This window comes from Mirounga leonina, unplaced genomic scaffold (assembly GCF_011800145.1).
Source record: "Mirounga leonina isolate KUSES-001 unplaced genomic scaffold, KU_Mleo_1.0 Mir_129, whole genome shotgun sequence".
Taxonomy (NCBI): Eukaryota; Metazoa; Chordata; class Mammalia; order Carnivora; family Phocidae; genus Mirounga; species Mirounga leonina.
The window spans coordinates 46,164,030-46,178,654 of record NW_023270323.1 but is presented as its reverse complement, the minus strand read 5'-3'; the positions used below and the strand labels follow the sequence as shown (position 1 = coordinate 46,178,654).

The following is a 14,625-nucleotide window of genomic DNA, read 5'->3' as shown; positions in this document are numbered from 1 at the left end:
ACTCTTCATGAAATAGAGTGCAGGCTTGAGGGAACATGGCCACCAGGAGCCGGCATCCTCCCCTCACCTGTGTGGATTCAGTTCTGTGCACTTGGGATGCAGAGATCTAAAAGGCTCTAATCCTGTTTACAGGGACTGACAGAGGACTCTTTTATGGATTCTTCGTCCTTAGGGTGTGCCGTGCTACACGTATGTCTGCACCCTTAGGCTTCGGCTTCCACGGGTGCAATGATTCGAATGTCCAGGGATGTCCGTGTGTATATAAGGCTCTTCTCGGTGTCACATGCAGCTGTGAGGGACATAAGGAGTCGGGGCTGAGGGCCAGGGGCTGGCGCTCTCTGTGCCGTCACATTTCAGTCAATGTGGAACTCAGAGGAGTCTGAGACTCTTAACTTGGCACTTAGAATTCCAGGTAGTGATGAGTATTTGTCAAAGTAGGAGGGAAAAACAGAAGTTTTTTCAACAATTTGTTACTTTGATCTATATGTTCTATTTTTTTTTTAAGATTTACTTACTTATTTTAGAGAGAGCATGTGTGCGAGTGGAGGTAAGGGAGGGGCAGGGACAGAGGGAGAGAGAGAATCCAAGCCGACTCCCCACTGAGCACGGAGCCCTTCGCAGGCCCAATCCCAGGATCCCAAGATCATGACCCGAGCTGAAATAAGAGCTGGACACCCAACTGACTGAGCGACCCAGGTGCCTCTGACCTATACATTTTAAATATTTAGACAGCAGTATGTGCCTTCTTTCGCCCCGGGCTCTACAACATTAGGGGAGCACCTGAGCATGACCACAGATGTGTAACAGTGTTGTCCAATAGAAGTTTATACGATCATAGAAATATTTCTATGCTGTCCAGTACAGGAGCCCCTAGCTACATGTGGCTGTTGCGCACTTGAAATTTGAGGACATGAACTCTTAATTTTATTTAGTTTTAATTGATTTAAATTTCAATAGCCAAACATGCCTAAAGGCCACCATTTTAGATGGCTTGTTTCTGTTCCCAAGCATCTTTCTGATGCTGGCGACCAATTGGGTTCACGTCTCTTTCAATAGTGACTCCATTTCTCTGTCCATGGTCCCTCAGTTCTGGTCAGGTTTAAGGACCTACTGGCCTCGGCTGGAATTACACCTTGTTTGATTCCATCTTGCAATCCTTTCTTTGTCCGAGGGAACTCCTTCAGTTTCCCCGCATGTTGGTTGATTTGCAGTCCTGTTCTAGTTTTGGTGTATTGTTGTGGTATCAACTATGTACTACTTGCCCCCACGACCTTCCATTTTGAAACTCAAGAGCCTTCTTCCCCCCAGTTATTTGTCTCAACAAAATAAAACTCTCGCCTATCAGTGGCTTTGGCTTTCAAAATAAAATTGCAAATCAGTAGCTTTGGCTTTCAAAACTGTTGCTTCTGATGAGGATTTAAAAAGTCTATATTTTGAACATGAAAAACCTTTCCCAAGCCTGGAAATTGATTGCTTCTTTCTCTTTGCTTTCCTGTGATATAATTCTAACGCTTCTCAAGGTTATATGAATTCCTTTCACTGTCTCCGCAAAGATTCCCAAACAATGTGCATTCTAAGAAGGAAAGTATAAAATTTAATATTTCATGACAAGTTATTACAAAGGAAAAGCAATAGAATTGCTCTTGGGTGTTCATACAAGCCATAATGCTACCACTCCAAAGATGTCCACCACTGTGGTAGGAGAGTGAAGCTGAGGCTACTTAAAATAGAGCTGGAAAGATGTGGATGAGGTCAGATAATATCCACTGTCAGGACTCGTGCTCCTCCCCCATTCTGAAGCTCAGGAACTCCCTAAAAATAGCGGGACCCCTAAACTAAAGTATGAAGAAAGTAAGTGAAGATTTCTTTAATCCCTCCATCCTCCGGTCTGAACTGCTCAGACCACATGTCCTGCCTGGATCCTGGAATTTTTACAATTCCTCTCATTCTCCTGCTCCTCGACCTCACAGCACTAATATTCTACTTGGGGAGACAGACACTAAACAATAAGTATACAAAAGTAAAAATTGTCCCAAGCACAATGAATACTAAGAAAGAGTGCTATCAGAGAAAATCATGGCACTTTAGAGGAGAGGCTTAATGTGAAGTGGTATTTACATGGGCTTATAAATGCTGGGTAGGGCTTGGATAGGCAAAAAATGGGAGGAAGAAAATTCTAGGCAAAGTCCCAGAGGAGGCAGAGGGCTAGGTGTATTAGGGAAAGGAAGAAGCATAGTTTGCTGAGTGATGGGAGAGTGATGGGAAAGGTGAAATTGGAAACGTGGGGGAAGGCCCAGGACTTGTTTAGAAGTTGGGCTGTTCTTCTAGGCGCAGTGGGGAAGCTATTGAAAGGTGTTAGGGTGGTGGTAGAGTTTTAGTAGGATCATATTCACATCTTAAAGAGGTGGCTCTGGCTGCTGTATGGAGAAAAGGAGGAGGGAGTGGGGGACAAAAGGAGGTGAGAGACCACCTGGGAGGCCACTGAAAGAGTAGAGCCAGGAGGGGTCATGAGTTAGACCAGATGCTGCCAATGGAGACGGAGAGAACTGGACATATTAAGTGGACGTATTTAAGATGTATTTAAGAGCAGAGTTGTAAACCTTAAGCCTATTGACCCATTTGGGGCCAGATAATTCTTTGTTGTGGGACTTCCCAGTTGATTGTAGGATATTTAGCAGCCTCCCTGGCCTCTTCCTCTGCGAGTGGCACTCCCTGCTCCCCCTGTTGTAAAAACCAAAACTGTTTTCAGACAGGCAGGTATTCCTTATCAAATCTCCCCTGGGGACAAAATCTCCCCTAATTGACGACCACTATTTTAGAGAGACAATTCGTAGGAATGGACAATGGATTAGATGTGGGGGATAAAAGGGTGGGAAATATCATGAATGACATTGGTTTCAACAAGCAAATACATGGGTGCTGATTTATGAAAATGCAGTGATTTGAGAAAGAGAATATTTAGGACCATGTGTATACATATCAGGAGTTCATTTTAGCTATGGTAAACCTAGATGTCTGGAAGACTCCAAGGGGAGAAGTCAGGATATATAGTTGCTTATATGCATGAAGAGATTTTAGCTGAAAATATGAAGAGCCATGGGATTGGACATGATCACTGATGGAGAGGTGGAAAAAGAACCAGAAAGGCCTGGGGACTGAACAAAGAGGAACTCTAATAGTCACAAAAATGTTGAAGAAAAAATAAAACCCAGCATGTTTCAGTAAGTGGGTAGTAAGCGATATTGAATGTGACTAAGAGTTCTAGTTATATGGGGATTGAAAAGTGTCTGCTGGAGTTGGCAAACATGGAGGTAACTGTAGGGGCCAAAGTCATTGTGGGGCGGGTTGACGTCAGAACAGAAGTTAGACCCCATGTGCAGACAACTATTTCGAGCTTTTTTTTTCAAGCAAGGCAGGGAAAAGCAGCTAACTAGAAGAGGGTGTGAAATCAGGGGGAGCTTTGTGAAAGAAGGCAAATAGTAACACATGACTAAATGCTGCTGGAAAATCCAGTGAAGAAGGAGAGAGGTTGAAGGGAAGGAGAGAAAGGTAATAACGGATTTACCAAAGTCCTCTGGTATGTAGGACACTGTTGGCTTTTACCAGGGAGAAAGTTACTTTTATAGTAACAGAATGAGAATAATAATGATGATGATACTAATTATGGTAGCTGACTTTTACTGAAGGCTTACTGGGTGCCAGGCCAGTCCCAGGGTCTGTCTTATTTAATCCTCCCAACAAACATGTGAAGTAAATCCTATTCCTGTTTCCACCGGAGAGATGAGAAAACAGCATTAAACAGGTTAAGTGACATGATCAAGTGGCAGAGCTTAGAATTAGTTGAACTCACTCTAGAACTCATGTTGAACCATCTTAGGCCAGAGCCTAAGCTCTTAACAGAAGTTGAAAAAAGAATCATGCCAGTTCACTTCGCAAAGAATTGTTAAAATCCATGAGGTCCTGGCTATTACCATGGAGTTTTAGGACCAGCTTGACGTGAATCACGGTTACCTCTCACAATGAAATACTCCATATTTCCTTATACTTGACCCTATTCTGAAGTGGTGACTGGTTTTGTCTCATCTTTTATATTTATTTATTTACTAAATTGATATATATATATATATATATATATATATATATATATATATATATATAAACAATTGATATATAAAAGGAAATCTCATTAGCTAACAGGGGAGCTGATCTGGGCTCAGACAGGACAGACTTGTCTTGGAGTGGAAAATGCTACCAGGTTCTTGAACTGGCTCCACTCCTCAGGTATCCTTTCCTGGACTGACCAGAAGAAAATGTATTTCCTGCTCTGGGCGAGATCCTACTTGCCAGACCAGCTATGAACTCTTGTTACAGCCTTTCAGAGGCTAGTCACAGTGCCCCTGAAATTGGTTGGTGATTGACCTAGAAGGAAATGCCTTTGGCTTGCCTGACCCTGGGCCTTTTGTTTATGCTAGCCTTACTCCTAAATTCTGGTGACCATTTTGTTCTTACAAGCACATGATCCCTGATATGTGACCATGGTATCAACCAGGGCCTGATCCATCTTGACTTTTGGGTTGCTCTTTAAACTTTCCACATATGGGGTGTGTGTATGTGTGTGTGTGTGTGTGTGTGTGTTTGTATCTGTAGATGTATATGGTCGTGTTTATGGTTTAAGGATATCTTCTGACATCCAAGGCTGTTATGACAAAATATAACCTTTGGCCATTTTCTGGAGACAAGTGAAAAAACCAGTTCTAAGTTTTATCTGGACAGGTATATTTATGATAGTGCCTTTTTGATTTTACAGTGTTCCTTGGGTAATTTGGTTCCTTTGTTAGTTTTCAGAGTGATGACACAAAAATAAGTTAGCATTTCCACCTCAACTGCCTCTTTGGCAAGAAGAAAGGTTCTCATGTCAAGGTAAATAAAGAGGGAGGCAGGGACCCATGGAGGGTAGACAAGATGGGAGCTGTACTGAGCAATTTAGGTGCCGACACTTCCCTTTTATGTTAACAATGACAAAAAAGAAAGAGAAAAAGAAAAAACTTTGTCACATGGTGAATGTGAAAAAAACCACTTGTGTGGCTCAGATGTTTAGTGTGTAGAAGTACTTGAGTCACTAATATCTTTCCAACATGATCTTCTGAAAGATTCTGGCTTTTGACATATCCCTGACCCCACACGTGTGTAAAATGTAGTCATGGTCTTCCAGAGGTGAGGCCCTGCCTTTGTTTTGAGCTGCCTGGAATCCACTGTAGTTGCTAGATCTGAAGAAAGAATAAGCACAATGAGAGAAGTATTTGAAGCCTATGGGGGTAGGTGGAAATTGAGGTGTTTATCAAGTCTTGTTAGCTGAAAAACTTCTATGTATAAATGTACGTTTATTTTTTTTAAGTTTTATTTATTTATTAGGGAGAGAGCATGAGCGGGGGAGGGGCAGAGGGAGAAAGAATCTTAAGCAGACTCCCCACTGAGCCTGGAGCCCATGCGGGGCACGATCTCAGGGCCCTGAGATCTTCACATGAGCTGAAATCAAGAGTCAGACACTTAACCGACTGAGTCACCCAGGTGCCCCAGAGGTACATTTATATGTATAGATACACCCAGCCCTTAGACTTTGCCGTTAGGTTTCTGGTTTGTTCTTTCTTTTATTTTTTATTTATTTTTTTATTCTTATGTTAATCCCCATACATTACATCATTAGTTTTAGATGAAGTGTTCCATGATTCATTGTTTGTGCATAACACCCAGTGCTCCATGCGGAATGTGCCCTCCTCAATACCCACCACCAGGCTAACCCATCCTCCCACCCCCCCTCCCCTCTAGAACCCTCAGTTTGTTTTTCAGAGTCCATCGTCTCTCATGGTTCGTCTTCTAGATTGTTCTTTCAATATTGAAGGGAGATGATCTGATCAGAGGGTTTTGTTTTCAGAAGCGGTCACAGGGCCCGGGGAGCAGAGCGGCTTGTCCCCGCGTGGCGGGTGATGGGTACTGCAGCTACAACAGTGGAATGCACATTGCCCTTCAGGGTGAGCAGGCTTCCTGTCCCGGGAGAAAGCATTTTCCCTTGGGTATTAATTGAAACCTCGTGACACATGAAAGCAGATGTAGGAGTTTGGAAAATTCAGCTCTGCCACGGCCAATGTTTGGAGATACCCAGGGGTCAATGAGTGAAGCAATGTAGAAAATAAAATGCCCACCTTCCTTTCATTTTGAACTGGATCCTGATACCGCCCTGAGCATTTTGCTGTCCATGAAACTACATTTGAATCAATAACTGGGAGCAGAGCCTGTTCAATCGTGTGCCTCTCTAAGGCCCAGCTGAGTGACTGACAGTAATATGTTTTTGAATGATTTAAGGAAACCCAGAGGACTGTTGACCAGCAGAACATCCCAACATTATTAGCTTCCTTCTGATATGTCAGGGTTGCTAGTGAATTTTAGTTTTCCCAAAGGTTCTTTCTGATCTTGAAGGCAGTACTGGATGAGCTTCTAGACTCTCAGATTTGCACTGAGTTCAACTGCTATTTCTAAGACTTTAACGGTTCATAAATCACCACAGGCTTTTGGTCCCAGAACAGGCACAGCCCTCAGCCAAGATAAATGTGCTTGGTAAATGTGTGTTTTGATGGACTGGATTTTTTGTAACTCGCCCTCCAGTTTTAGGAGAAATTAAAGGAAGCCTAATAGACATAAGGAGATAAAAATAGGCTTCATAAATTCAAAATGTTATTTATAAGAAAGAAAAACACTCTCATAATTTGGGTTTAAGCGGGGGCTTCTGGTTTAAAAAAAATGTAAATTTTACGGTGATTTACAGTGTTTTTGTAACGTCTGACATATCCTCTCTGATCCTCAGTGTATAACACCATTGCATTTCATCTCTGTTTACTTAGGGATAACATTTGATTGAAGTCACAAGTCCTGGATTTCTTGTGTCAGCAGGTTCACTAACCTCAACGTTCTAGGTCCTAACTCTTACCTGTTTGTATAATAAACTGTTGCTACCGATGCAGCAATATTCCAACGTTGATTGCATTAAGAAATTGCTAGAGTAGTTAGGAGAGATTGTTCATGTTGGATCTAAACAAGTTATCTAAATTCTCAGTGGCATTCTTACAGGATTTCTTTTCCTTCGGTGTCCGAGGTTCTTGGTCACATGGCTTAGAAGAGTGAAGATGTAGACCAGAAGAAGACTGGGGGGCAGCAAAGCAAAGTTTATTGAGCGATAGTAAAGTTTATTGAGCGATAGTACAAAGCTCCTGAAGAGGGAGGGGACCCGAGAGGGTTGAGATTTGGCGTTTAGATCTAGGGGTTTTTATGAGCTTGTGGGCATGGGCTGTTTTAATCTGATTAACCCTCCCTGTGCCTGTCACTCAATCAGGTTTTTATCATCTATCTGTCACATGGGAAAGGGTAGAGGGCTCCTTCCAGGGTGGTGTAAAATCCTTTTAAAGGTGGTTTCCTCTTATTGCTGGGGCCCCTTGTCCCTGCCTGCCTTTCTTCCAACCATCCTTCAGTAGTGTTGTGGAAAGAACACCAATTACGTTTTGACACTCATAGTGTTAAAATGCAACTTGCCTGCAACAAGCTGAGTGACCTTGGACAAAAATTTTAAACCCCTTTGAGTCTCAATTTCAATATCTGTACATTGGGGGAAAATACTTACCTTCTAGAGTATCATTTATTCACTTCACAAGTTTTCCTGAGTAGCTACTGTGTGCTAGGCACTATTCTAAATGTTGGGATACAGTGTTGAATAAGATACACAAAGTCCCTGTCCTCATGAAGCTTGCCTTCTAGTCAGGGAAGGCAGACAATAAATAATTAAATAAGCCAGTTCTGATAGTCCTAAGTGTTATTTAGGATACAACAGTAAGAATGCCTTGGCAGATAGAGGTAGCCCTCCGTCAGACAGGGTGATCAGGGCAGGCTTTCCTGAGGATGAGGCTGACCTGAATGATAAAATGGCACTAGCCTTGTGGGGGATGAGGGCAAGAGTGTTCTATGCTGGGGAGTAGAAATGCAAAGGCACTGAAGTAGGACAGAGTGTTTTAAAAACAAAAGACTGGCGTTACAGCATGGCAAGGTCCCAATCAGGTAATGTGTTTGAACCATTGTAAGGATTTGGCTATTCTCTAAGTGCTGTGGAAAACTTGTAAGAAGTGTAATTACATGGTTCGATCTGTATTTTTTTTTTTTTTAAGATTTTATTTATTTATTTGACAGAGAGAGACAGCGAGAGCAGGAACACAAGCAGGGGGAGTGGGAGGGGGAGAAGCAGGCTTCCGGCTGAGCCAGGAGCCTGATGTGGGGCTCGATCCCAGGACCCTGGGATCATGACCTGAGCCGAAGGCAGACGCTTAACAACTGAGCCACCCAGGTGCCCTTGATCTGTATTTTTAACAGCTAACTACTCCGTAGAAAATGGACTATGTCACAGATGTTAAGAATGATAGCAGGAAGAACAAGTAGGAAGCTTTAGCTGTATTCTAGGTAAGATGTGGTGGCTGGGACTAGTGAAGAAATAGCAATGGAAATGGAGATAAAAAGATGGATTTGGGATAAATTTTGAAGGTAGAAATGATAAAACTTGCTGATTGGTTGAATGTGAGGGGCTCAAGGGAGAAATCTGGGATAGTTCCTGGGTTTTTGGTTTGACAAGAAGAATCAATCAAATGAGGCAAGACTCTAGAAGAAACGGGTTTGGGTAAAGAAACTAAGAGTTCCAATTTGGATATGTTAAGTTCAAGTTGTATGTTAGGATCCAAGTAGAGATATTAAATATGTATATAGGAACAAGAAGTAGAATATGCAACCTGGAGCTCCGGGCAGAGCTCTGGGCTAGAGACATGAATTTGGTACTCATTAGCTTTGCTGGAAGAGATGACTCAAGGAGAAAGAATGAACAGAGAACAGAAATGGTCCAGTATGAGCCATGGGGCACTCCAGCATTTAGATGCCATATTGACCAGAAGGGGTCAGCTGAAGAGTTGGAAAAGGAGGAGATAGCAGAGAGAAAACACAAGAACATTTTGATATGTCCAGGGAGGGGTTAACTGTATTTGTTGCTACTGAGTGGTAAGTATAAGGATAGAGAAGTGACTCAAGACAAGAGCCCTTCACAAGAGCAATGGGGACAGAGGCCATACTGGTGTGGATTGTTAAGAGAATTACAATCCACACAAAGCAAGTGTCTGGTATACAGTATGTGCTTAAAATATGGTAAAAATTACGGAGAAAGGATTTGGTGTTAGATTTCATGGATGCCTATAAAAGCCATTCTCCTTGCCTCCTTCCCCCATCCCCTAATTCCTTTTCTTGGAAGATCCTTCCCCCCTCCCCCCCCCAATTTTAAGTGTTCCATTCTACCATATTCTGGAGGATGAGCCATTATTAGTCCAGATCATTCTTGGTGATGTCATTTCTCTTGCCAGTGACTAGTTTAGACCTAGGCGTGCAGTCCAGCCTTGGCCAGTGGGGTCTGAGGGGCTGCCTGGTGAGGGCTTCTGGCAAAGGTTTTCTTTGCTAATAAACAGATATTCATGGGAAGAAATGCCCCTCTCCTTCACAGAATATTAGTGCATCTGTTTGGACTATCAGGCATGGCTGCAGCCAGGTGCCTAGGGACTGGGAGAGGAGCCCTCATGGATAAGCTATGGATGGCAGAGGGGAAGTATGAAAACCATCTTTGTAGGCCTAGCTCTCAGTCTCACGGCGGTACTAAGACAATCTTCAAACAATAAGTGCTTCTCAGGATACGAATCCCACAAAGCACTCTGTATGATAGCCGATATTACTTACAAATTACCTAATGCTGCTAGACACTGTTCTAAGCTTATTTATAATTGGGCAGCTGAATCAACTGAGAGCAAGCGAAGTGAAGTGATTGGTCTAGGGGCATATGGCTAGTAGGATGTAGAGTGCGGATCCCACCCCCTCTACCCACCCTGCTACCGTAGTCACCATGTGAATGCTATATCTCCACAGGTCATACTAAACAGGGCATCTGCAAATAAAGATGCATTTGTTAGCTATCTGTACTTAAAATGATGGGTTGTGGGGTGCCTGGGTGGCTCGGTCCTTAAGTGTCTGCCTCTGGCTCAGGTCATGATCCCAGGGTCCTGGGATCGAGCCCCGCATCGGGCTCCCTGCTCATTGGGAAGCCTGCTTCCCCCTGTCCCACTCCTCCTGCTTGTGTTCCCTCTCTCACTGTGTCTCTCTCTGTCAAATTTTAAAATCTTTAAAAATAAAATAAAATAAAATAATGGGTTGTTTTTAGGTTATTTCCAAATAATGGCAACTGATTTGAGGCTGAGTCAACGAGTGGGCCTGGGAATGCTGAGGAAGTGTGCGTCAGCAATCTTTGGTCAGGATACACGCTGGAAATGCCAGAATCCAGTTTCCAAAGATTAGCACAAAGGAACGCCTGAGTTGTTTACATTGCTAATTTTAAAACACATACAAAGTAAAAATAACTGTTGTTACTTTACAGATAAGTATCTATCCTGTATGCAGGGCTTTAAGTATCTTGTTTCATCAAATCTTCACGGAATCTTGATCCGTAAGAAGATATTTTACACATTTTATCATGGCGGAAAGTAAACTGTGGAGAGTTTAAGTACTTTGTTCCAAACTACTGGATTTTAATCCAGGTTTGTCTCATTCCAAAGGCCACACCTTTGACTATCAAATGAATGCATTAAATTTTAACTAAAATTATGCATAACCCTGGAGGCTACCTAGCACATGGAAGTAGCATATCGTCTGTAAAAGGGCTTGTGCATCGAGAAAGGCCTTGGAGGAAGGATATAATATCAACAGTAATGTTGAAAATTATAGTTAATTTTAGTTCTCTTGAATATATCACTGCTACTACAAGAGAAACTGATAAGTAGTTTTTTTTTTTTTAAATCAGGTTTTTTAGTCTACACATCTGGTGACCAGACGCTGGACAGAGATGGGTTTCTTGGGGTCACGTAGGATCCTTTTGCCATCAACCCCCTGGCCATTTGGGCAGTTGCTCCTTTCTTTTCCATTCTAGCTTCAACTGCAGCTCTAGGTGAGGAGATACTCACTTCTCCTTCTCTTTTTGCTCATGAAACCTGTTCAGGGCTGCTTTTTTTGTTTTGTTTTTTGTTTTGTAAATCACAAATGTCTTCTCTCCACCTGTATGGGCAAGACTGAGTAATCAGATTTTTCATGTCTGCTCCTAAAAAAGTTCTAAAGACAAACAGAAATCAATTGCCTTGCTATTTATTTTGTGTTGGGTTGATTGGTACATTAAATAAGTGAAAGCGGTGTTTTCTTCTTTCATCATCTGTAGATAAAAGAGGCATGTGTGTTGAGTTGTTGGCGTTCCTTTTGTATTAACTCTAACTAATGCCACCTACTTAACCACCCGGACATTGGATGATTACTTAGTAAATAACCTCAATCACCTCTCAGATTTCTACTTCATCAGTATTTGTAAAGCAAACAGAACCTTGATAAGACCCAGGTTGATTGCAAAATGGATTTCCTGTATATGTTGCCAACAATTTTTTTTTCTTGATGGCCCAGTTATATTTTGCAGGTTTGTATTGCCTTTCAGAATTTGTATTCTGCCACCTTCATATAAAACTTTGACAGATATTTACAGAATGCTGTTAGTAACAGTGTAAAACACAGGTGGCCAGCTTGGAGTTGAAATACTCTGCAAAAGGTTGAAGAGAATGTTTTATAACTTAATAAGTATTTCAATAATACAGGAAATGACAGCCCTTCTTGTGGTAAGAGCTGAGACGCTATCAAATTCAAGTGATTGTGTTCACTAAAACTCCATGAAATGTCCTGAAATCTGAATTAGAAAGTAGCTATTTAATGAACAACACTGCCCTTCATGGCCATCTGCTTTCAAATTTACTGTTTTATTAAATCTTTAAATGCATACATTTTTTTAAAAGTTAAATTCAAGTTCTACTAACATATTGCCTGTTTTTCCTTATTAATGCTTTGGCAGTTTTGGTCATTACACTGCTTTTTTTTTTGTTTCCTCTTTTCAGTTTGTAATGCAAACCAACATCGCTTCCAGAAGCCCCTAAGAAAGAGTGTTCTTTCTTTTTCTCAGATTTTATGCCGAAATCATTCTCAAAGTGAAGTGATTAACAGAAGAATCTAAAAATTGGCTCCGTCTAAAGTGTCTGATTGTCCTGCCTCACTCAGAGGTAATGACCCCATTCTTTGTCCCTTCAGGAAGAAAGGAAATGCCTGCACACAGTCCTGCAGGGATGTTTGTGGTGGACAGTCTCAGAGTTTAGCTCGAAGGTTTATGTAAATTCACTTTATAACTTGTAGGTAGAGAAATGAGCTTTTGATCATAAGCATTAGTTTTGCAATATCAAGACTAGTACTGGGGCACCTGGGTGGCTCTTGATTTCAACTCAGGTCACGATCTCAGGGTCGTGAGATTGAGCCCTGCATCAGACTCTGTGCTTAGTGCAGAGTCTGCTTTAAGATTCTCTCCCTCTGCCCTGCCCCCGGCATGCACTCTCTCTCTCTCTCTTTCTCTCTCTCTCTCAAAAAAAAAGTGATTAAAAATATTTATACAAAGAAGAAGAATACTGTTGAATCTCTAGAAGAAAAAGGCACATATGCATGTTACACCACAAAAAATTCCAGGGTTTAAAAATTTTGATGCATATTTATCAAAACTTTTTGTGCATATAAACACACAAACATATTTATGTAAGTAATTGAAATTTTGCCCTGTTTAAAATGTTTCCTTTTTTTGCATATAGTACTATTTCATAAGCATTTTATCAATAAATATTTAGAAATGTTTTAAATAGCTATGTACTATTCCATTGTATAGAATGTAACATTTAAGAATGAGCCAGTGTATGTAGCTATTTATAAATTTTAGGGCATTTAGGAGTTCACAGTTTTTCCTGTTATAAATTGTAATGCAGTGTATAGAATAGCTAGTATTTATATGGCGCCAACTATGTGGCAGGTACATTTCTTACCACTTTACATGTATTAAGGACGTGAATCCTTGCAGCAGACCTTAGAGATGGGTAATATGATGATGTTCATTTTATAGTAGGGGAAACTGAGCCACAGAGAACCTGGCTAACTTCCCAAGTCTATACACCTGGCAATCGGTGGAGCTAGAACCCAATCTGAGCAGCTGGACTCAAAGGCCCCAGAATCACCAAAGAATTTTCAATTCATCCCAGAATTTTCTTAAGGACAGATTTCTAAAAGCATAATTCATGGATTAAAGGGTGTAAACTTACGGAGGCACTTACTTAGCTTAGAGAAAGGATGTACCAATCTGTATTTTCACATCACATTACAAGGAAGTTTGTTTCACTACATTTTTATGATCCTTGAGTCATCGCCTAAGCAGAAATCTTTGGTCAGTCTGGTAGGTGCAATTTAGTATTTTATGTTGCTTTACATACATTTCTTCTGAGCATAGTGTTTTAGACTATAGCATGGTCTCTGGTTGACCTGTGTTGAATCTGGGTGGCATCTATGTATAGGGTGGTTATGAGAATTGAATAAATCAGTATGTGCAAGTCTCCTAGAACAGAACTTGTATGCAGGAAGCGCTAGCTAGCTGCAGGTTATATTCTTATTTATTGGTAGTGTTGGGGTTCAGAACACACTACCCCACTATATGGCATGCTGAATATTCCAAGCTGAAGGAATTTGAGAAAACAGCAAATGCCGGAAGGACTCTCTGGTCTCCCCCTTTCTCCTAAGACCCTGTTGTGAGAGATGCCCTCCCTGTACCTGAGGAAAGAAAGGAACATGCTGATCTCTGAAGGCTGAGGGAGGGACGCCTAGAGGAATCCGAATGGGTGGGCCTTTTTAAGTTTTGCCAGGTTTATTACCTTTAGCTCATACCCCTTTGTTCTATCACATTTTGCCATGACTTTTTGCATCAAACATAGTATAAAAGCACTCAGGATTAACCATTTCTTTGGGTCTTCATTTTATGAGGGGCCCTATGTGAAGCAACATATATATTCAGTAGCATTTGTATGATTTTCTTCTCTTCTTCAGTGTACCATCAGTCCAATTAGAGAGCCCTAGCTGGAGGACCTGGCGGGGGGGCAGGGGGGGATGGGAAAAAAGGTATTTTTCCTCCTTTATGTAGTAAGGTGAACATTATTTCCTGTGTTGGTTGGCTGCTTATATTTTTCTTTCATAAATTTCCTATTCATGGACTTATTTTCAGAAAATTCATAGACAAAAGATTCTCTACAATATTCCTTTAAGATAGTACTGCAGTATTTTCATTAAGGAGGGAAACTCTTTTCTGGGTATTGATTGAATCAGACTTCCCATTTGAATGGAACTGTTAAAATCTATAGAGTGCATTTAGGGAATATAGCACTATGAGAGAACACCTTCCTTTGGTTCAGTAATCCATGTATAGACCAGAGCATGTATTGCTTTTGCAATTTAAAAAGAAAGATAATGGAAAGAGTCAAGTTTTGGTAGAATACGAAATACAACAAACACATTTCATTACAGCTCATTACTATGCAGCCATGTCTTTGAATTACAGAATCAGTCATGAGCTGGACATTTGGTGATGAAAACACTGAAATGCTACAGCTGGTTACTAGT

General features: G+C 41.3%; 1 protein-coding gene across 4 annotated transcripts in view; it reads left to right on the top strand.

Moving 5' to 3' along the window:
- Positions 1-14,625, top strand: part of GRXCR1 (glutaredoxin and cysteine rich domain containing 1) — a 308,941-nt gene that overhangs the window by 110,968 nt on the left and 183,348 nt on the right. The window contains exon 3 of one of the 4 annotated variants that reach the window (XR_004679237.1): positions 12,110-12,206. The exons of the other annotated variants lie outside the window; for them this stretch is intronic. The gene's annotated coding sequence lies outside the window, so the exon portion shown is untranslated. The remainder of the gene's footprint in view (positions 1-12,109; positions 12,207-14,625) is intronic. 4 annotated transcript variants of the gene reach the window in all.